Consider the following 23,980-nt stretch of genomic DNA (forward strand, 5'->3'; position numbering starts at 1 on the left):
ACAATTCAGCATGCTTTTGACCCTTCTGTACCTCGCCAGGTCTCCTGTAATTGTAATAAGAGCCCATAAGCCTTAATGGCGGTCGTATATGATGGGTACTTACATCATATAGCACGCCAGATTCGATCGATATTGCACTGGCGTTATTCATTAAATTTTTTGGAAAAATACCTTTTCAAGTAAACTGTTCTCATACCGTTAAAGTATTTTAGGTTTTTTTTGGTTTTTATTCGGTAATTTTGTCTTGTCCTTAACGACTATTAATCGGTTTTTGACCGCTTGCGTAATAATTTGTTTTACAGGATGGTAAATTGAAAGAGGAAGGTAATAATGAGATAATCTGATTGTGAACATGATTTAAAAGTGCCCGAAATCATACAAGCAAAAATGTTCATAAAAATATAATAAGAAGGCAAATTTTTCTTTTAACTATCGGTTCTAAAATTATATACCCAAAAAGCCCTCTTGGAGTTTATAATTTCTTCTCGATTCAATTTGGCAATCTTGTACACGCTTTACCACAAACTGGATCTTAAAAGCGCAATTTCATCCTTCTAATCTCGTATGCAGATCTGGTCCTTATTTGCTTTCCTATAAAACTGATATAGAGGTACCCAAATAATATGTTTGAGGCACGTGGAACCACGGCTCGAGCGTACTTTTTGGCGTCTTGGTAAGGGCGTGGTCGCACGTCTCCTCTTTCTCTGACAAGCCATTTAGCCGGCACCGACCGGGGTACTTGACCCTGATGGTACTACGTTGTAATTAGCCAAATTAACAATAAGAAGACTTAACGGGATGATATTAATGGTAATTAAGCCGCTTGTGTTCTGTGTTGGGTTTTGTGGAAATTGGCCTGTCGCATTGTAACATAAAGGAAGCAGACTTTTTAACGTATCAAATGGCAGGATTTTTTCTCGCCGATAAATACTTCATGAACTGCTGAAGAGGCCGAAAACACGAGACAAAAACTGGAGGGTGCATGGAAATGGTATACCATGGGACTTTTCGGACGTCTCATAAAATTCAAAGCATGGTTATAAATTTCAATTTCATGGTGCTTCTCGTTATCGACACTAAGGATGTTGGAGAACGATTAAAGCGGGAAGAGTTCTCACATTACTCATGCTAAATTTAAGGGCAGGTACACATAAAAAACAGCAATCCTTTAGTAGCTACCCTGTAGGTTCGGACTGCTCAAATTTATTACCCATTACACCTGAATAATGAGAAAGCCATCCCGGTGGTGGCCTGTGTCATTAAGACCTCATGAGAGACAAAAATATTTATTTTAATGGAAATATTTGTTTTTCAGAACTTAACTATGTAGAAACAAAACGCCTTCTTATGAAGATGTTATCAGATAATTAAAGAGGATTTAGATGTCGGGGTTTTATTGTACGGCGATAGGAGACACACCGCAAGAAGTCACGACCACATATTGTTTTATGTTAACGACAAGTTTAGGAAGCTAACGCTAATAAGAAAAGGGATATTTTTATGATTCGAAGATTGGGCAATTATTAATTATTTTTTGAATTAGTGATCCGTCGTAGGACCTACCAAAAATGATTGCTGTTCAACTTAACAGGTAGAGTTGAGTAAACAGTGGCGTCCCGTTTAAGCTGGAACATCGAAATATTCCGAATGCTATCTATCCTGTAAAGAACTGTTTAGTGTCAATCTTTAATCACTCTGAGGAAGAAATGTTTTAGTACTAAAGTTCATTCCCCGCCACTGTCCTTGTGGACAGGGTGGGAATTAAATTTTTAATTTCAACTGGCAACCCCTATTTTTTGCAAATTCGGATAGCACAGCTAAAAAGAATAAATATTCATCCGGGACATTTTTTTCGCTTCTCGTTAGAAAATGCTGTAATTAACGAAATTCAGGTCCTCTTTCGTCTATGATTTACCAAAAAGTTTGATGGAATCTGCTTTGATGAATTAATAAACACGTTAATTTTCTCATAGTTTTTATTTAAAGTAAATGCTCAAAATCGCGTCTTCGAACTTCACTGCACTAATTTATTCGTGTTTTTAAAGGCTCTTCACCTCTGCGAAGTGTGTCTGCTGTAATATTGGCACAAGAGCATATAATTCTCAGAATCATATCCTCACGTGTCGCTGATATTGCTTTATAAACCGGATTTTCAAGATATCTCCACAAAGATAATCTGGAAAAATAAAATCTGGACATCTAGCAGTTCACCGTTCAGATTACGATTAAGAACTTCCCGTATCACCGCAGAATAGTGAGCTAGACGACCGCCATGTTGAAACCACACGTGGGGACGTGCTTCTAGGATTAAATCCTAGAGTAATAAGGGCAGTTCACTTTTCAAAATATCCCGATACATTTCACCTTTCAAGTCATCTTCAATCGTGTGAAGGCAGCTAAGTTTAGTGCCAACGGTTGCTGCCAATCATAGGTTGACAATGCAAGGACGCTGGTCTTCAACTTGTCGAAGTCAAGCACATATACATATTTACAACTCTAACATGATTTGTAAGTCATGACACGTCAAGGAATAATACATAATGAAAATTTTTTGATTTCGTTTTATCTGTCCAGGTGCATACTCACAAACTTCTAGGCGATTTTGAAAATCTACCCTACGGACCTCGTGGCGTGAGAAATATCATAAGGATGAAACTTGTGCATCTTCAGCATTGTCAGCACGCAGTATTAATAACAAAATGTTCAAAAGCGGATGTTTTATGTGTTTTTCGTTTATTTGTCAGATTGTTGTGCCACAGAATTTCTTCCCATAAAATTTTTTGCTATTTCAAATATGTTTCGGACGAATTTTTCCTATTTTTAGCCGAATTAACCGGATGTGTAAAAAATGGGTTACGATTTGCAATTAAAAAGTTTTCCCTAACAACCTATACCCCCCTCCCTTCACGGAGGGGAGAGGAGTCAGCTGTAGGATCAATACATTTCCCCCTTAAAGTGGTTAAAACTTGGTACTAGATATTACTTTATAGTACGTCTAGTGTTCGAGATATTTCGATATTCCCAGGTTAAATGCTACACATTGCATTTCTTAACGTTTCACGTAGGTTAGGAAGAACGTAGGGATCTGTACGCAAAATGCCGAAACTAAATGATCAATTTAACTGTAAAATAGGTGCCACACTTTCTATCTTATCAGAACACAGTATGAACCAAAATGAATCACAAAGTTAATTATGATTCACAACGAAACTCCACATTTTGTGGAAGGCATTTAATAGCTATTTAACGAGCAAGTGTATTAATGACACCGATTAATAATCAAGACATTTTAACGCTTTGGAGTAGCAAAGTGCGTTGATAGAAAGTAAGCTGACTGATCGCTCATTAATATACGTTTTAGTTAGCCCATTTTTCCGTCGACCGAAACCGGTAACCAGAAAATTGAAAAATTCTGCATTAAAATGGATCATTCATGATCGATTCTGCAAACATTAAACAGACACCTGAATAGTCAGTTGAAAGAAACATATTTAATGCAGTTATGAACGCTTTATTTCTCTGTTTTGCCCAGTAAGGCTCACAGGTTTCCTTATACGGATAAACGGGCAAAAAGTGAGAATTGCCACAGCGATTTACACAAACATCTAATAGAACTTCTACCTATGATCATCCAGGAAGAAGGAACATATCACGAATCACCTCCAAGTGACAAGTCCTCCTGGATTGAGAGAATATATTCTCAAAAATCAGGGTATAACCTCCCTGCGGCCAACTAGTGCGAATCAGCTAGTCACGCCTGTAATCCCCGGTACCTTTCCTATAGTAAGCCAGCCTCTTCCCCGCCCCTAAGGTTCATAATACGTAGTTTTACTGAAATAGTGAAGAAAAAATACCGATAGTTTTCTGTCATTTTAACGTCATTACTCCTTACCAACAACTCATGCATGGATGCATAGGAGGCAACCTGCAAAGGAAGAGACGTCCGCGAGGACAGAAGATCTTGTCAGCGGGCACTCGATATTCGAAACAATGGACTAAAGGCGAAAACGGGACAAATTTTGCTCAAAAAGGCCCGTCCAAGTCTATAGCAGTTTCAGAGTAAAAAGCTATAGTCTCATTTGGGTCTGTGATGTGAAGTTACACATCCTGCCAAGGATGTCGACGTAACACATCCATTCTGGCTTGGCATAGGTTTATTCGTCATCTCCGGCACGTTTCGTATACGTAAGCGTTCTGTTTGCGTAATCCGAATTTTTCCATGGATTTTTCTGTTGACCTGACCAGACTTCAAAAAAGCGCGAGGAATGCCTCGAAGGCGACATCTGAAATATCTGGATACGTTCCGTTGGAATGTCCAGTTGTCGACCACATCCGAATGCAGGAGTTCTGCAACCAATCCTATCGCCCAATGAGATCAAAGAGTTACGTCCCAAGAAACTCGTCAGCTTCACAATTCGATGGGACTACAGTAACTCCACTTAGGCGTGACGTGACGGGCCCACTGTCGAGACCTATACGTGCTAAAAGGCCGTTTTTGTGCCTCCCGCCTCTTACAATCAATCAAATCAATCAATCGTCATTTGGTTAAAAAAATATTTGCTGTTCGCTGATTAAATATATCTCTTTACTTTATTAACATGACTAACTTCACATCTCGATTACAGGTTCTGAACATACACCAATAAGGGAGATGGGTACTAGAAAAACGAAAATTTCAAGGATAACAAGACGCATTTAAATCGTAAACAGGTAATAGGTATCCTATTTGAATTGCGCAGTTAGTAACTTTACGCTCTAGAACTTAAACGAACGACTTTCGAATGGGGAGAGGAAATGCGTGATTGTTAATTTTACAAGTAGAATCGATAGTGTAAATATTTGCACTTCGATCTGGGACATTCTGTATGTGGTGCCCATTTCTGGAGCTCAACCTGAAGCATCTGGAAAGCCATAAAAGAGACGAGGCTGGTTAAGTTGGGACAAAGTTGCGTAGTTCGGAGATCAGGCATATGCCATATTAGAATTTGAAAAATTCGCCTGATTTTCTGAGGCATCCGAAAAACACTGATATTTAGGAAAAACATTTTCGTTTTTTCCTTCGCCTATTTGGCGAGGTATTTCACAACGATTGACATTTCATCATTGTAATTTTTTTCTTTTTTTTACAACACCGAAATGTCACATTTGGAGTCCGACGTTTCTATTTGCGACATCATCAACTACCTTGTCCGTTTCCGGCAGCACCTTGTACTTCTGCATTTTTTCAGTTACAAAATTTGTATTAATTTATTAACAAAGTGCCTTTTTTAAGTGGAGAAAAACGTTGTATATATGGAATTTTGAGAAAGACAATAATCATCTAAAAATTTGTTTTTCCTTTTCTCGGACGTATGCAGATCGAAAAGGAACGAAGTGGAAATTTTATAAGCGGCAAATAAAATGTTAAAACTTCCCGAGAAACAATAAACGGCATTAAATTGAACTGTCCATTAGATCCAAGGTAATTCTTTAACTTCAAGAAGGATTACAGCAGCAAAAATTAACGTTTCTCATCAGACAGTGTGGAGAGTTTCGAGATATTTCGGAAATAACTCGCACATTTCGGTGCGAAGTGCAATAAATTTTTAGTCTACCTCCTTTTTCTTCACTTGAAATGGGCCATTTGGTAATAAATTTACACTCAAATAACAGCAGCAAAGCGAAAATATGGAAGCCATTTCCGGATCATCGTTCTCAAAAACGGGATCTTTACATCAAACCGCAAGACAGTATCATAGCATATGATACATAATCGTAATGAGAAAAATGAGCTAAATTGAAAATTGTGAAAACCCAGAATTTCGCCACCAAATATGGTTTGCCAGACTGGCATCATTTCGTACTCGATGTTCCACTGTTTAACTTTAGGCGCCTAATTTCGGTTCACCCTGTATGAGTAAACCAGTTGCTGAAACTTAAACTGGTTCAGCTCTCAGTTAAAGGGGAATGTATAGGAGATTACATTAAAGAAGTTTACACAAATAAAACTCCACAGTTACAAAATCTGCAATCGAAGTACGTAAACTTCATTTTTGAACTTGTTTGATTTCTCAAAGGGTGATAGCAATAAAAAAGGCCTTTCTTTGTACTCGTCGCGTTCCAGTTGAAATGGCATTTGACTCTCCCTTACCTACCTCTTGGAAGGTAACAAAATTTCATTTCGGTAGCCAGATAAACATCAATCAGGCTACTTCGATACTTTTTGGTAAGATGAGACTGCCTCGTTCTAGAATTTCTTCCGACACATTTTTCACATATTCTAGACAAGAAACTATTCGATACGTCTCGGATTAAGGTTAAAAGTGATTTAATTCGCCGATAGGGTTCGTCATCGGTGGTTGGCTTTTGGTAATGGTTGTAGACGTGTTTGTGCTACCTATGGAGGAGTAGGCATAAGAATGTCCACGGGAAATTGTAAAATTTGATAAAAGGCCTCTTTGATATTCAGGAGAATCTCATTAAGGATTTTGGACATGAGGCATTACAAGGGTTTAAATTCGATATTGCACTTTAATGGAAGCGTGATAGTCAACTATAAAATCGAACTGACAAATTGAGAGTATGGGAGTACATTCATGGACAAGTCGTTTATGACCGAAGGAACCTGTAAATTACCTTGTGATTTCATATAAATTAAATTAAAATAATGAGTGGCCAACACGACACGATATGCCGCCTTTATAAGTAGGTAGGTACTGCTAAGTACCGTTCAGCGTGACATAAAGGCGTAATTAATTTATTTAATTAATACCTCATCATAAAACGGATATCTTCTCGTGATATTTCAGAGAACCTCACTTGCACCCAATCCCGGTTTTGATTAGAAAAAAACCGTTCGTTCGGCTGTATAAGCTCGGGGTGGTTTTACTAGTTGCATCGCAGGGGTGCACGTCCGAGGGGGGTGAGTCGCCAGCTGCCGACACCTGGAGCACCCCCCTACTGACCTTCAAAGTGGCTCGAGCCACATTGTATGTATTACTGCAATGTATTATACGCACTGCCATGATTTTCGTTTGGAAAGTACCAAGTCTTTTGAGATTTTATTCAATTATAAATGAGCGATTTGTGAGATTTTTCGTGAGCATGCCCAGTTGTTTTATTGAAAGTAGCCGGCTGCGATTGAAAATTAAGACATCTTTGCTGAAGAGCTTCGTGTTGGGCGAGCCTATCCATGATATAACTTTACATTGAACTTTCGGGGGGTAATTTGAACTGTTCAAACGTGAAGGAAGAAGGGCTACTTTTTAGGACTAATGTGGACTTTTTGTCCATTTCCTCTCGATTTCAGTGCATTGCCGGACTTCCAGGATTTGGTATTTATCCTTCCTTGACCACTCCAGTTGCTTGTGAGAATTGACAGAGAAATAGGAAAAATCTACTCCTGTGCCTAAAGGTATCCTCTAAAATACCGTGACCTCGAGAACTTTCTTGTTTCGCTAAGTTTTTTAGGATCTCGCCTATGCTCTGATCAACTGACACACTAACTTGTTGCTATTCTAAAGAACTTTGTCAGAATTTTGCCAAAATCACCGAATAGAAGGTTGGTGAATTTAAAAAAAGACAGCTACATTTCGACGAAAGTCTCCATGTGATGTCACAATTTTCATTGATCTTTATGAATAAAGACCTTCGTGACGTCTGCTAATAGTTTAGTGCCTATAGTGCAATAGGCAGATTTTCTTCTATTAATCTTGGGAGTTTTCCGCTAGTGTTGATCAGAGTCATGTATGATTTCCTTGTTTTTGGACCTCATCGAAAGTGTCATTTTTCTCCTCGGTTTTTCTGGAACCATGGGAAATGTGTCAGGTACCTACTTGCTATGCAAGTATTTATAATCTTCTAGGATTTGCATGAACTGTTTCGCATGAAGTTTGCTAACAAGAAGCTGAGCTTGGGTCAATAAAGCGTAGAGCTGCCGAAATATCAGCGTTTCAAATGGGTCAAGATGAAATGTGAACGGAATGTGAAAGTGTATCAGAAAATTTTGCCCTTCCAAAAGACAGAGCACAACCTCCATTTATTGGAAACTTACTACAACATCACGGTATGGTGAAACTTTCGAAACCGTTGGTTTGAGGTGTCTTTTAACGGGTGGTGCACTTATTGAGATCATTCACGGTTGTCACGTGTTTTACACACACAATATAGAGCTCATTCAAAAATTCAGAGTAATTGCTTTCAGAGAGATTTAATCTGAACAACAAGCTATAATCTTTCGATGCAAATCAGAAGAGCCTCACTAAAGCCTTATTCTGCATAACGGGTAGCGGATAATTCAGCTGGAATAATATCAAAAGCGATATAGTATGACAGTGAAAAAAGTCTATAAACTGCGCAGGCTATAATAATCTTATTCTAGAAGATTAAGCATCCGGTTTTGGGTTCCTAGAAACGGTTTCTGGATCGAAATCTGAAGCACAATACATCCAGTTCGAATAGACTGTTACTCAATAAATGTTGAAAATTTTCAAAATTTGTGATAAATGTCGCACCTCGTCAAGCGGATTGTTTTGAAAATTTTAGAATACCGACGGATTAGAGTCAACCCTGGAAAGTGATCTATGAGCAAGTCGCGGAAAGCCGTTTGAACAACACAATGATTTTCCAGAGAAATTCAAAGAAAGGGGGACGTTGCTCCTGGGGAATGAGACCGAAATGATGGGTTCGCATTGCAAACGACATGATCGTCTCTACACGGTGGATGATTGTGACATCATTCCCGAGGAACACGTTACTCTTTATATTGGCTCATAACATTCCCAAACTTCTTCACTAGATACGGCGCCAAAACATCTCTTTTATTTCCCATCCAAAGATTAAAAAAAGATGAGTAACACTGTAGGTACATCTTTAATAGCAGGAAGGGAATTCAAAGTAATTAAAAGTCTACCCATGTGAGTCCGTTTAAATAATAAACGCGCACTAGAAGAATCCAGAGCATAAAATTAGCGCTTATCTTGTAGCGGCGGTATAAACAATTTTATGGGGTATTAAATATTATTAATTATTTCTACAGGATAGTTGCGTGCCGCATAAATATTTTATGCTAAAAAACCAGTCATTATATGGATTACCTGTAAAGAGAAACTTTTACATTTTACAAGCACATATAATTAATGACGTACAGGAGCTATAATGGGACATTCCCCGGAATGCTTCGAAAATTAACTCCCTCTAAATTACACCTTGCAAGTAACGGAAGCCAATTCTTGAGTTCTGATTACTGAATAATTAATTGTAGTATTGAAATGGAGACTGTGCACCGAAGCTGGGTTTCGGACGAAGAATTGATGGAGCACATAATAATCAGCTTAGAACTGGAGAATGTCCCATCACGAAGATAATACTTCTTGCCGGGTGTTTTGGACCGAAAGTGATATATATTTAAAAATTTGAGCTAAGCTATTTCGGTGAAAGGGCGCAAATTTTTCCGTAAACGATGCTATCTGCCATAAAAATTCTCTAAATGTCTTATTAAGAGAAATATGTTTACGTGCGGTGTGGGCAAGGTCCATCGTAAATTCGGTCAAGCAGTTTAAATTGCTCGAGTTTTTGAAATTTAGATTTAAAAATGAATAATTATAAGTTTTAATGGGTATCAGCAATAACAAATTACTCCAGTTTTAATCTAGGTCTGAGGGTTATTTCTCAAAAGCTCACAATTGCCTCTGCCGTAGTGGCAATTTAAGCAGGCACTCAGGTACGTATACATAAATGTATTACGGATATGCCGTTTGGATTACTTAAAGTTTTCGAACTTCAGGTTGGATCATATCGCTTAGTTTCCCATAAGTTACTTACCAGCAGTTTGCCAGTTTTTCAGCTCAGATTAGAAAAGGTTGTTTACAGTTTCTTGGAACATCTCTAAGCTACTTTTACGTTTTAGAGCTTAGATGGTTGTGGTTTAGTTGCAGTTGTCAAGGTCCAGTTTATATCGCATCCCTCACAGTTTTCGGAGCTCAAGTTAATAACAAATTTTGCAGCAGAAATTAGATAAATTAATTTGCAGTTGTTCCAAAGCTTCCGTACGTTTTTTACGAGTTTTAAAGGTCTGGTCTGTTTAAGTTTCTTTCAGTTACAAAAAGAGTTTTGTAACGTAAAAGGAACGAGAGTTTTAAAAAAAGTTACAGTCTGAAACCACGTGTAAAAATGTTAGCTAAATTCCAAATTTCAGCTAAATATCATATAAATTCTACAGGCTGTATCTCGAAAACGCAGTTGGTTTTTACTTACAGGTACCACTTTTTTGTTAGTGCGATATCTCCAGGTAGAACTTGTTATTGAATTATATCTATCTATCTTGTATAACCGAGTAAAGTAAATTTTAAACACCTCCCGAATTGATGAAAATGTCAAAAAAACCCTTCTACGTCATTGAAGTACCAAGATAGTCCCAAAGTGTCTGACCTAACACTTAAAAAAAAATGAAATCTTTTCGATGATCTTTAAAAGATCTTTTCGCTACAAACAGCTCCCAAATGGCTACAAATCAACGTAGCACCCTCAAACGTTAGACATAAACTTTTTAAGGTTAAGTTTTTGTAATGTACGCACATTTTTAGTAAAAAAATCGCCATCTACACGTCGAGTGGGGCACTTATGGGACTATCCTCGTATTATGCATCATTCATATGTAAAAGCGTGCGTTTCGAAATTTCGTCTTCAGTATCGCTCATCATCAAATATTTCCGATAAGCATCTTTAATGCCACTTTAAGTTACAAAACAGAATTCTTCGAATCAATAAAGCAAACCCAAACGTCACATTTTGCTCCTAAGAGAAGCTTTACCTACATCGTGTTAGATGTAAGATAAAATATTCAAAAGCCAATCTAACATCAATATTCCCGCTCGTTAATAAGAATTTATGTTTCGATTTTGAGCTTGTTTCACGTCCAGAAAAAGTAGTAAAACATCCAATTATTACATTTTATTGGGTTTGTCAAACAAAACCAAGTCTTGATGGCCCTTTTCGGAACGAACTAATAAGGGCAACCAACAGAACTGGGCCAAATGATTTAAAACCCTTCGACAAGGGCTATCTCAGAGATCTATAGCAATACCAAGCATTTCGTGTAGGCAAAACAAAGGGCATATTATAGGCACGCGTGCCCTATGTTCATTTTGATGTAACTAACCCTCGGATAACGTTATTCTTCGCACACGTGGCACGTGCTTCAGCTACTACTTTGCCCGATCAGCAACCCCTGTGATTTTTAATCACTCGTTCTGCATTTCTTTGCATTAAAGCGGTACAATGAAGGTACGCACATTTACCATATAGTGTGGAGGGACGGTGATGTAGGGTGGATTGCAGTGGCGTAACTATCGTGGATCGTGTTATTTCAAAGAAACGTTATGATGGAAGATATTGTTTGAGTCGTCAGGCTCAGAGGTTTTTCAATGCTTGAAAATTGCCATGGTTTATCAAAACTGACTAAAATTGATTTAAATCTCTGAGTGAGACATTTCTCAAAATCCTAAGTGTGCATACCCTCATAGAATAGCATTCAGTCTTTACTATAATAAATGCCTCATGATTGATTTTGTTGGAGCGGGTTTTCGGGCTAAAATCTATTTTTCCAAAAGGCTCACATAACGATCACCTGAAGATGGTACATCTCAGAACTCGGTTCATTTTACAACTTTGCTTCCTCCGCATCTACTCATTCATCACATTATGCATGCCCTTGAAACTTTTCAAGTACTACATAATCTCCATGCCCCCTTTGAATGTTCCTCATGAGGCTGTTGGTGTAGTTCTGCCACAATTCAACTATTTCGAAAATTCCAATTTATACATCAATTCCGAAACGCATTAGACCAGCCTATGCCCCGCGACTCTACCAGTTGAAAATTGAATAAAAACTACTTTCAGGGCTGTGCGGATGTATCCGAGGAGGTGTTTTTCCATTATCTGAGATTTTAAAAAATCATCAAAAACAATTTGCCGGTCATTAGTGGAACGCGGAAGAGAATTAGGCCAGTTGAAGGAATTTTCGAAAAAGAATTAAGCTCTATTATGAACGTTTAGTGGTCTTTGAGCATACCGCCGGAATACTTTTGGGCAACAGTCATTTTCAATAAGTTGCATCTGTCATGTACGCACATTATGGTAATACTCCTGCTATGCTCTGGCCTCAGGATGCCATTGTCTCTTGTGTAATTTAATAATTACAACTCGTCATCCAGTACACACATTATGGCGTGTCTTATTACTTCTTACAGATCCTTCCCAAGGCTTTTAATAAACACTCTGCATTGGCTTCTCGAGGGCTTCAAAATTTCCGTGTGGGATGAATGACTTTAAAGATCTCGACTACCTGCAGCAAACATCCCGACTATTTCTGCAAGATCTTCGGATTAATGCTTTCAAGTTTATTGAATATAAAACGCATTAGCAGTGTCATTTCCAAAAAAATTGTAAACATTAAACCTTTCACAAAGCTGCAATTTTGCCGATTGATGTCCGGGCCCACTGTAATTTAAAAACAAAGAAAAAATAACTTTTCTCAAGGAATAATTACCACAAGACCTACCTAGCCAGTCTGAAAATTAAGTGTCGTTTGCTAAAATTGTCCTACAGGGAAGGCTAATAACACAGTGGTTTCTAATGTGATTTTAAAATTTTCAAGAGACCATTAGAAAGGTATCAATGGAGCAAATCATTGATGTTATTGCCAATGGGTGGATGTAAAATGTAGCAAAATTAAGGGTTGCGAAGATTAGTTTGTTCAAGAAATCTGGCGATTTAATTCGGCGCAAGACGAACTTGAAAGGAAGCAAGTGCGGTATGAATTGTGTCCTGTTCCCTTATGTGACAACTCCTCTCTTTAGTTTCCCTGAGCCTATGTGAATTTCACTTATTAGCTTGAGAACCGAAGCCTGAAAATTCTCTGATATCTCTGAAATTTCCTCGATTCTGTGTCAATTAAAAATACAAAAATTTTTAAAAATCTGAAAACCCAAAACACCCAACTAAATCATTCAGGGGTTGCAATCAATCTTGCACGTGTAAATGGGGGAAAACTAAACTTACGGAACCCAAGAGACAAAATCCCATCCCGAAATACCTAATTGATTAGGGGTAGGTACTAAAAAGAAAATGGCGTGGCAAGCACGCGAAGGGGTAAAGCACTGGGTTCACTATTCATGTTACACACAGTTACCAATCCCCCTCAGCGAAATATTTCCGTATATTTTCACCCTATACTACCCACCTACCTCCACCACTGCTTCTTCTGTTTCCACACATGTGCGTACATTCGAATGCATGTGCATTGGGGTGGCAACCCTCATTCAAAGGGGTGTGGGTTCAGATTAAAATAATCATTGAAACTTGTTTGCGTGCATGCATATGCTAAATTAACTGCCCTAGGATTTATGCCATGGGTAAGGTGAAGTGAGCGAGGTTGGGTATTACAGTTGGAGAATTTTGGCCCAGTGGTTCACATTTGGACTGAACAGTGCTGGCTACAGACGTTGCGTTTGAGATGTATTTTAATTGAAGCTGCCAATGGCGGTCTTGACACTCTGATATCAAATTTTGAGGTAGTCAGAAAAATTGAATAACGTCACCGTACCAGTGGTACTCAGATGCGTCAGCATCCCGGTACGCGTGTTTCGCATCATAAATGCAAAGTTTTTATCGTACTCGACGTGCATATGTGTTTCTAGTTATACTTGTTGGATTAGGGGTGGTTTTGCGCCCTTTGTCGTTTCACGTGCGCCACCATTCGGCATTAAGCCCATTGTTGGCGTGGCATTTATAATGATAGTATTCTTTATGTCAATAGCGCAAAAAAACGTTAGAGCCCCGCTAGAAGTGAACCCACCCCGCAGTTTTATGGGCTTAGGGAATGGGGCCTTTTCTTCTCGGTCCTTTGATTAGCATCATAATTAAATTTACAAATGCCCTCGCATGAATTTTTCAGTAGGCTCATTGCTAATGCAGCCCTGCATTAACAAAAATTAATTTTCAAAAGCCGATAATAAGCAAATTGAACCAAGAAAGTCTCATTTTTCTGTCAAGGAACTTACGAAAGTACGAATTATTATTTTCGACGCACACATGCGAACAAGTTTTAATAAGGAAGATAAGAATTCATATGCAAAAACGTATGGAGTGCTGAATAAGGAATTAATGTCTTGTATTTAGCGCCTCAAATTTACATTCGGTATTTGCATATTTTGCGAACAATCAGATACCCTCGTATGTCTCTATATGTGGAGTAATGGTCGTGGTTGGAGGCCGCAAAAAGGAGGAATATAGGGTATTAGGAAATAATAACTTAATTACTTGAAATTATGGCAAAAAGTACTATTAGAGGATCTAAATAGATCTCTCGAAAATAATACATTTAATTTGCTTTTAATGTGGTTTGATTTCATCTAATCAAAATTTGCATATAAGGACGTTTTAATGCATTTATAACTATGTGTTTCCTATAAAATTTCACAATAGTGAATATTCTGTCCGAGTGGCTGTTAAACATATTCTGGTTGCACTCAAAGCGTGCATAAAAAATTTATCGTAAAAGTTGATCATTTCCGTGCAAATTCCTGCATAGTCGAAAGCTGGATAGGCCGATTGATGCAACGACATAAGTCATGTTGGTTTAAATCACTAAACCTCAAATTTGGTTAGACAACTCTTGCGTTTTAAACCTCAGATGGTATTACCCATACTGGCAAAGGAATTTTTGAGGATTCGGCCTCCACTCTTCCTTCCGAACTCATAACTCGGAAAAACCTTCACGAGCTGACATTCGATGCACTGTAACGATTCCCTGAAATCTCGACTTCATATGTAGATTGCTCATTAGCATTCATTATTCACCATTAATAAGCCAACGAACTCACGGCTTTTCCTTTAGATTTGCAAAAAGTTATGAAAGTTCCAATTTGTAAAAAAAAATTATCACTTTGGAAAGTACGGAAACAATACCCGTGAAGAATACTTAAACTCATTTGAAGCTGAATGGAAGGGTGCTATTACTTTGCCTTGATGAAGACACACGAATGTCAGCATGGGGTTGAAAACTAAACAAAGCCATTATGAGGGGTCGATGAATCGTCAATTCGCCACAAAAGAAAAGTTTGCGTTGTTAACTCATTTGTATTTAGACAGTTTTGATAGGTGAATTAATCTTAAAAACGTGAATTTAGGCGAACTAATGACTTTATAAAAAGCCGACGGAAATGGTTTCCAATTTTGCACTAATGGGTGGAAGAAATGCAAACTGAGTATTAATTATTTATCTGATAAGTGCGCAGAGTGATATTTTACCGCATGCTAATTGCCGTTGACCGAACGACGCGAAGCGGAATTCGGTCAACAATCGAGTGCGGTAAAGACTTTTTCGCACGTGTTAGGGAAATATTTTTCTTACAAGCGCCCGTGCGCTTTGTCATCTTCTGTAAGTTCAATTAAACATTAGCGTGCGGTAAAACGTTTGTGCTTTCACGTGCGGCAAAAAGTCTTGCCGATTTCGCACGTCAATGGCTAATATTCAAAGGTTTTTACACATTTTTAATTTGCTTCCGGTGAAACTTTCCATAGGTACTTTACGTCGAACTCGTAGGAAAAATGCATTGCAGTCGAGTTAGCAGTAGGGTCGAGAGGGATGGGGGAATTTGGTATGTTTGATGCTAATGTAAATTTGGTAATTATTTTATGGAAGGAATTTTCATTTTCGCAAAAACCACTATGCGCCATCGATTTATGCTACATATTAAATACGTAAAAGCCTTTAGATCCATTAGATATTAAAATTTGCTGAAAACCAGAGGCGTAGCGGCCAACATATCATTTTATAGTAGACACACTAATTCTCAAAACAACAAACGTTTAGTACAGTTGAATTCAATGTGCCTCACCGCTATTGATTCTGCTGTTGGGCATTTGCCCGGTTCGAGCTCAGCAGCTGAAGCTCAGCTTTCGGGATTTTTCAGAAATTTATTGGTGCAGATAACACGTTCGAAACAACCCTTTCAGCTCTACATAAAACAAGACAAACAGATCCGAAAGAGGCGTCCGCCAGGGGCGTTTACCGAAAGTCCACTTTTAAGTTAATACTCTTGATGTATTAGCCTGATATCTATCTAAGAGTAGTAAGCACTAGATGGGCCTTTTGATGGATTATATTAGTCTTTGAAAGAATCGGCGAAGGTCATTTTAGTGATGGCTCGATGAATTATTGTAAACCCATCTAGTCAGCTAAGAAAATTCCCATAATTTCGGGATAACGAGTTGCTGCCTGTGGAATAATTAGGAACATGAAAAATGTAAATTATTTGGGAAGTAATTAAAGTGGATGTAAACAGGTCAAGTGATTGTCAGAAGTACCGCAAACAATCTGCCCATTGACTAACGAGAGGCTTCCAATGTTCAGATCGGCGACCAGTTGATGGACTACCGATTAAATTAATATATTCGTTTTAATTGATACGCTTTGTAAGCTTAATGGGATATTAATCATCCGCATCTCTTTCAACTTGTGCATATATGTTCACGGTATGTTTAATTAGTGTGCCTGATTAGTTATGAACATCTTGGGAAAATGGTGAAGCTGGTCCGCAAAAGAACGAAAAATCGATTGTTTTAGAGCCAGAACTTTTATGACGATGTTAATCTTCCCTCGTTTGGTCTCTATTGCTGTCACGTAATTGCATGTAATTCGAGAGTTAATAAAATCGCCGTAAAATGTTATAATCAGCTCAATCCAATCATTTAACTGTCACATTCGAAAGGTATTTAAAATTTTTAACGGTTTTTCGCACTAATTGCAATTGCCAAAAATTATACCAATTAAGGAGAAACGGTGGAACTTGTTTTTGCCTAATATCTGTAACACTTTAAAAATTGAGGTTTAATTTTCGGCCAGTGGGCTCGAGAAACCAGAAGTAATATTGTTACAATAATTACCTACTTATTAAACAAATTGAGTTGGTATTATCTGTCGGGCAGGACTTGCTTACGCTTTAATAATCTCTGACTTTATTTAGTAAAGGTTCAAACTCCGCATAGCGGGGACATGCGAGGACACGAAAGAAGTTTCATGTGTCGAAAGAGGCCCGCAGGTGGTTCGTTACCGAGATACGGGGGTTAAATTTGAAAATAATAGTTCGTTAATTGGCTAACGAACGTATAGAAAGAAAATATACAAGAAGTTGTCTATTATTGCGTCAAATTTTCTGCGAAAATCACCTAAGCAATATTTTCTTCTGCGTCAAGCAGCAAACCGTAGGAAAAGAACTGCTGAGAATTTACAAGAAAAAGAATGGTACGAGGACAGTTCCGAGAGTACACGTCCTAACACTTAAATAAATAAAAACTGGAAAATATTCCATTATTTGTCAACATAGTCTCCTTTGGGATGGACGCCCTTTTCCCGGCAATATTCTGTGGCTTCCTCACCCCGTTTATCGTAAGAAGCCTCCAGCGTATCAAAATAGGCATCGACCTCGGGCTTCACCTCTTCATTGTTGGCAAATCTCATTTTCAAGCTTGGAAACAGAAAATAATCCAAGGGGGCCGAATCTGGTAATTAGGGTGGACAAACAAAAATTCGAAATCAAGTTGATCGATTTTGGCCATCGCGATGACGGAAGTCTGGACTGATGCGTAATCTTGATGAGACGAGACTTTCTTTTTCGCCACACGCTGTCGCTCTTTCCTAATTTCTTCGCTCAAACACACTGCCATGAATTTCTAAAATATTCGCAGTTATTTATGTATTTCTCTTTAGGGAGATGGCCAATAAAAATTATTTCGCGAGCATTCGAAAATCTGGCGTCATCGCCTTTCCTGCAGATGAAACGGTGGTTGCCGCCCGTAGAGCTGATTCTCCCCTTTGAGTCCAATGTATTGAATGCTTTTTCGTCTCAAATGTGATATCATAGACCTATGTTTCATCCACGGATATGAATCGACGCAAAACTTGGCTTTATCACGGCCAAACATTACCTTGAAACATCCTCACTGTTTCTGTTCATATTGCGCACAGCTTTCTCATATCCAATTACTCAGTGAAAACGCGAAGTACAGCATTTTTTTAAATCTCATTCTTCCAGTACAGTTTTGTGAATTTTCGCCCCAATATCTGAAGTGGTCGGATCTGGAGTGTCGGCGGGCCGACCACTGCGGGCTTCGTCTTGGCAGCGCGACGACCACGTCTAAACTCTGCCGCCTGATATGTTATAGTTGTCAACGAAGTCCCAGATTCTCTTTGAGTAGAATCTAACTCCGTTGGATGGACTGAAGCTTTTCAAATGAAAGTATCGAATCGTGGATCGATGACCAATTTTTTCCATGTCTGCAAAATCTCTAAAACCGTCCGGTAAAAATGGGTCGAAAACTAACACAAATTAACTTAGCACTCTCAAAATTTAGAAATAAGCTTTTCATGATTAGGTCTTAGTAATGCATATAATTTTTTGACGAAAAAATTGCTATCTGCAGGTCAGGTCGGGTACTTCTGGGACCATCCTCGTAAATTTCGGAATAATTCTGTGAAACAACTGTGTTACGAATTGCTAAACATCTCGTCACGAAGCGTTTCCATGTGTGATTCCTTTGATGTGATAAATGATTTCTTATAAAGTGTGCCGTCACGTGATCGTTCACCTCGAACCCAGATCGTGTTATTCATTACAACTCCGTAAGGTTTGATAAGAAGAAACTACAAGCCTGAGTGAGTATTTTCCCCAAAATGCAATTCAGCTGATGCAGGGCTAGAGGCGTCTCTCCATCGCATTTATTTAAGGCATATCACATGTCAACATCTGGATTCCAAATTATATTGTGGCAACCCCATACCCCACCCTTTCTACATTTGTGTAACAATGTAATCTAATTGCCTGTAATTTCGCCAGACCATAATTAAATTCAGTCTCATCTTGTGGGTGTTTCTCTCACATTAATTCATTGACATATAATATATGAGGTGTTTCGCACTACATATTCTGCTCCTGGAGCGGGAGCAACAGTTCCTTCTTCTGTAATTAAACTGAATAAACGTTTTATCTAATCGGCCATCAATATCGACAATTTTAATCAAGTAGTTGCTCTGCCCTGTTTTGAAGAGATATTATTACTGCAGTCAATTGCGATATTCGACTACAGAGCTCGAGTCATTCGAAATGATGTATTTTATTGCTTTACGATGATCAGGCAAGAAGTAATTAAAATAATTTATATCTTCATTGCTGCCGGCTAAAACTGATTTTATAGGTAACACTAGGCGTATGTACCTGAGACCCATATAAACCCATGTCTGGAGACGCACGTGCCAATATCAATTATTATTTCAGGGGCAAAAAAGGTCAAGGTTGCTTGCCTCAGAATATAGGTACGACTTATGCACGTACCACTGACCAGTTATGAAAATTTTATTAGATGCGGGTAGTACCTACCTATATATGAAATAAAAACTGGACGGCTCATGTAAACTTGTCTCGCACAATGCGTTATTACCAAAGGTGCAGGGTGTCGTTTTTCACGTAACACATGTCGTGGTTACACAGGTCTAACACATAGACGTAGAACATAACATTTTGCTCATAAAATCCTTCCATCATTGAACCTCGCTACTCACTAAAGGCTCCCATTTGCTCTGAAAGTTCAGCGGGGTACAAGAATGTGAGGCCTCACAACTGAAACTTTCGTCCCAACGTATTGAGTACTTTCTATGAGGCTCGAGTGGAATCTACGCAGCTGAATAAGCAGTAATAATATAGGTCGACTTACCCTTAAAGTTTAATTAGTAAATTTACGGCTTACGTATGGTCAGTACTTCAACGTGGTACTGTCGCAGTTTAATACATGAAACGGATTCGTGATCAAAGAACCAGGCACGTACCTCATAAAAAGCGAAAAGGTAAATATTTTGGTGCCACTCGGTGGGTGGTGCGTATTTTTAGTCTAATTACTGCTCGCCTGTTTTTTTCTGTAATGAGAATTATGCACAAAATTGCAGGTGAGGTCGCCCTTTTAACTGCGGCTAAGTAGGGAAAGGATATCTTGTTACGGTTCCGCCGAAGTACCAACGCTGCTACATTGTGGGAATTAAGCACCACCACAAATTCAGAAGATTTTAAGAATGAACCTGAAAGAAGAAAGTCCGCAGGAGAAAGAAGATAAATCTATTTCACTGTATCGAACATTAAAACGGGACCTCCTTTAGGTCATTAAAGCTCCCAATTCATTATTTGTCCATTATTTTGCGAAACTCCCCTCATCGCAGGTCTAATTAGTTTTTAATACACGCAAAGTAAACTTTAACTAGCTGATGAAGCTTTAATACTCCCATTTTTCGCGCATCTTTTCACAGTAGCCTTGAGCCAAATTTGCTTAAACACACTGAAGAATCGGTCTTCCAAGTATTAGTAGAAAAATCTTCATCATGAAAAGAAGTGTCATGTACTTTTTGTATCAATTTCCGCCTCTGAGATAGTGCGTTTCCGAGTGCAATATAACTTTAGATGTTGAAATATACCTGACCTTGCCCCTTTATAACTCTGTTAAAGTGATAATCTGCCAAAATGAAACAGGGTCCCTTTTGTGAGGTTGCGCCATTTAAATCATTCTGTGCACTTTGTTTATTTGTATATACAGGAAGCAGCCCGTAGATAAGCACAAATGCGACCGGCACAAGCCAAAAGGTTAAACGAAACAAGGCAGAACAAGAAAACAATCAAATGGGACATAGTGCTAACAGGGTGGACATACTGCTCGATTTTCGAATTTCATCCCTTTGTGTCCAATGTCACGCCTTTAAAGACCTTTTAACGTTTGACGTAGTTTATAGCTTCTGCGAATGCTAAATGGGAGTTTTGTTGACAATTTCGTTCAATAAGTTGCCCTTTCAAATTTCGAGCTTTAAGTTTGCGAAGGTACGAGGATAGTGCCAGAAGTAACCGATCGAACACTTAAAGAGAATGACATACTTTTCCCACCAGTATTCTATGGCTTTTATGCCCTGTTTATACATGGTAAGAAGCCTCTAGTGTTTCAAAATAAGGGTCAATCTCGGACTCCACCTCGTCGTTATTCGTAAATCCCTTTCCACGGAACCAACTTTTAAAGTTTCGAAATAGAAAATAATCTGAGGGGGCTAAATCTGGCGAATAGGATGGACGCGGGCAAAGTTCGAAAATAAGTTGATTTGTTTTAGCCATCAGGATGACCGAAGTTTGGATCGGTGCGCTGTTTTCACGAAACAAGACTTTCTTGTTCGTCAATTGCGGTCGCTTTTGCCCAATTTCTTCGCTCAAACGTTGCAATAAATTTGTATAATATTCTCCGTTTTTATTGTCTTCAGGGAGATAGTCAATAAAAATGATCCCACGGGCAACCCAAAAAACAAAATCTTTCTTGCAGATGGAACGATTTTCGCTTTAATTGGAGGCGACTCTCCCCTTTGAGCCCATTCATTTGACTGCCCTTTGATCTCAAGCTAGGAAACGACGAACCCATGTTTCATCTTTAGTTATGAATCGACGAAAAACTCGGCTTTATTGCTGCCAAACGCTCCTTTGAAACCTCCCCACGGCGCTATTCCTGCACATCTTGCTCACAATTTCTGTGCACTAGTACTTTTTAAAATGTCTATCATGTCTGTCAAATCGCGCAATTTTTACCCAAGATCTTCCAATACGGTTTTGAGAATTTTCGCCCTAATATCAGAAGTGGTCAAATCTGGAATGTCATTGGGCCGACCACCGCTGGGTTCGTCTTGGCAGCTCGCACGACCGTGTTTCTACTCTGCCACCCAATATTTTGCAGTTATCGACGAAGGACCAGATTCCCCCAGAGTAAAATCTAACTTTATACTAGTTCTAACTAATTAAAAAAAAAGAAACTTTTTGAGGTTAAATCTTCGTAATATACGCGTAGTTCTAACGAAAAAAATCGCCATCTATACGTGAGGTCGGATACTTCTAGGACTATCCTCGTAAATGAAATTTCCATTAGCAAGACGAAATTGAATTTTTCTGTGCACTCATGGCTCGACGATAATCTAACTCGATCAGATCAAGACAATCAGATAGGGTCTAAGACATCTACATCAAAATGGTGCCGAAATTTCATATGCATATTTAATATTCAATAATACAAGAAGAGCATAACAAATGTAAGAGTCCTAATGAATCCGTTCCAATTAAAAAGCAACTAAGTAAAAAAATCTATTAAGAGAGATACATAAATCATCTCGTGTTTGTGTGAAGAATGTTTGATAGACCGGTAGGCAGCGACTCATGGTCATTGATGCCTTCAGTGTATGTCAGACTTGAACGCGAAGATCATCACTTACATTAGTGGCTTTTGTTTTGTTTATGGCGCAGGTACTGTTCGAGTCTTCTTTTTGTGCTCCTGCTTTTTCTGCCCTCGATTCGCCGCTGTTTTAATTGATTTAGGATCCATTTCCGGTCGTACAAGACTTGAATTGATGATGCACTTATCATACCTACGTCAAAGAGTGCCTAGAAGAAAACCAATTTGAAATTCCCGGTTTATTTTTACTTGTATTCTAGCTTTACGAGTAAGTTAAAAAAAACTTTCTATGAGATGCTCAGAGATTCGAAGCTTCAAATGAGCTTGGCGACGGCGCGGTTCCCAGTAGACAACTACCAGCAGCTGCGCTCGCGCGCGAAAATCCGTAGCTTTTTTTGATATATCTCGATGGAGTTTCATTTTCGCCCTCAGTCCTACGGCCAAGGGCTGCGCTCGCAAATCAAAACGGAGAAAAAGTTTGTATACTTGAAAATGATAATCCCCAAAACACTCGAGGCGACTCCCGCCCTTATCAAAATTGAAAATTGGCCTGTTCGTGTAAAAAAAAAAAAAATTGCTTCTGTACCCGACTTCATCCCATTCAGCGTCATATTGCGTAACGTCCGTCTGCGGCCGAGGAAGTGCTAAATAGACGTTGACCGTCCAACGTGACCATTTCCGGTGACACCACCTTAATCGGACAAAAATCTGATCAATCTGCTCCTAATAAAGAATCCATTCTTCCGAAACTACTGATCTAAATTATAGCCACCATTTTAAATAAATGCCAATGTTGGTTCGAATTTATGCTCGTTTGTATTGCAATTCAAATCGAGTCAGCTACTGAGCTGAACACGACTCACTCGAATAAAGAGCCACAGGAGTCATAAACAAAGCCCGCCTGATTAGGGAATAAATACGAGTCGAAACCAACTCATGGTGGTCCAAATCGATGAGACAATTCAATTAAAGGAGGTTCGTTTTTTATTTGGATTCATTGCCATTGTCGGAATCTTCTTAATTTTACTCCACTCAAGACTGCCCCCTATTGGCTTAATTACTTGTTTTGACTTAATCCCCTCATAAAGTATTCCCTCTATGATTATGTCTCTATAATCGTGGGTTTAAGAGTTTCAATTTTAAACCAGAGGAGTTTCGGCTAATAAGCCGTTGATATTGGAGATAGAAATGAGACTAAACATTCTTTTTTCGAAACACACAAACGACTTGAAGTGAAACGAGTTTACATCAAAAAGACTATTTATCGCGTTGTTAAGCACCGAGTACACGATCTTTAAAAATGAAAATTTATGGTACGTTCTAAATTAAGCTGTTGCACTTGATTAACTTCGTGTATTTTGACGAGTCCATTATAAATTGCGCCACCCGGTGTAATAAACATTTCGAACGAATTAAGAGAAGCGGTGGAAATTAAATTAGTGCTTGAATAATGCTTGGGAATGCTTAAACTCGGACTCTGCAAATGTACTGTACGCACCGCCCCATAATTTTTCATCATTCCCAACGGCCGGAGAAATCGACGGTCAGAAATCTGCCTAAAAAACCGTTTTACATAATAGGTAAGCCGATCTAATCTCATTGCACAATGGCATATGGAAAAAAGATCTGTTTACAAAAAATGTGGTCAGAACGCAGTGGTCAGCGCATTCATCTTTAGAAATTTGGACCATTCTTAAATTTCTTC

At 38.6% G+C, this 23,980-nt stretch overlaps 1 protein-coding gene across 3 annotated transcripts in view; it reads left to right on the top strand.

The window, feature by feature from the left end:
• The window catches only part of LOC136340653 (cuticle protein CP14.6-like), a 46,645-nt gene that overhangs the window by 3,349 nt on the left and 19,316 nt on the right, over window positions 1–23,980 (top strand). For 2 of the 3 annotated variants that reach the window (XR_010732343.1, XR_010732342.1), the window contains 2 exons: window positions 4,626–4,710; window positions 19,979–20,190. The gene's annotated coding sequence lies outside the window, so the exon portion shown is untranslated. Of the gene's footprint in view, window positions 1–4,625; window positions 4,711–19,978; window positions 20,191–23,980 lie in introns of those variants that run through there. The other variant, XR_010732344.1, reaches the window with a different exon arrangement.

This window comes from Euwallacea fornicatus, chromosome 8 (genome assembly GCF_040115645.1).
Source record: "Euwallacea fornicatus isolate EFF26 chromosome 8, ASM4011564v1, whole genome shotgun sequence".
Classification (NCBI taxonomy): domain Eukaryota; kingdom Metazoa; phylum Arthropoda; class Insecta; order Coleoptera; family Curculionidae; genus Euwallacea; species Euwallacea fornicatus.